Genomic DNA, 674 nt, shown 5'->3' with positions numbered 1-674 from the left:
CATCAACGCAGATATGGCGGGGATACGTTGGGGATGAGACAGAAACGTGGGCTGCTTCCCTTCGTATGGCAGAGTTTGCGTACAACAGTGCTATGCAGAGTCAACGCAGGCAAGTGCCTTCTCGTTGGCATACGTTCAGCCTCCCGGCGACTTTCCCGAACTACTGCACTGAAGCGTCTACCGATGTAGCGTATGTTGTCGATTTTCCAGCAAAAATGTGCCCGCATTGCACGGGAAATACCAGGTTTCTACGGAAATGCAAAGTGGCAGCTCGTTACCCGCGCTCGCTGCCGCCTAGCGAACAGGGCAGCGCGAGCTCAACTACCTCGAGACACCACTGCTTACACAGCCGTCGTCACGCATCGAGAAGACAAGGAGGGCACCCGCACGCCTTCGAGTCAATCCTGATGTCGCGCCACAGGAAGGGGGATGGACCGTGCAACGCTAGTTCTTAGTGAAATCACAGGACAAAAAGCTCGGCGAAACATGGGAGACTAACGCGAAGCTACCTCTCCAGCGAAGAGCTACAACTCCTACAACGCGCGAGTGCTGACGAGGGCGCAGCAGTTTTAGGCGCGGGGGTAGTCTAGCGCCGGAGACGCGTCTCCGTTAACGAAGCTTGCAAGCTGTGTTCAGCTGCGTTCGAGCCGCTTAGGGCCCCGGCGTGTTCACTG

Source organism: Cystoisospora suis (genome assembly GCF_002600585.1).
Source record: "Cystoisospora suis strain Wien I chromosome Unknown contig_1896, whole genome shotgun sequence".
Lineage (NCBI taxonomy): Eukaryota > Apicomplexa > Conoidasida > Eucoccidiorida > Sarcocystidae > Cystoisospora > Cystoisospora suis.
The sequence above is the reverse complement of the archived record's forward strand: the minus strand, read 5'-3'. Positions refer to the sequence as shown.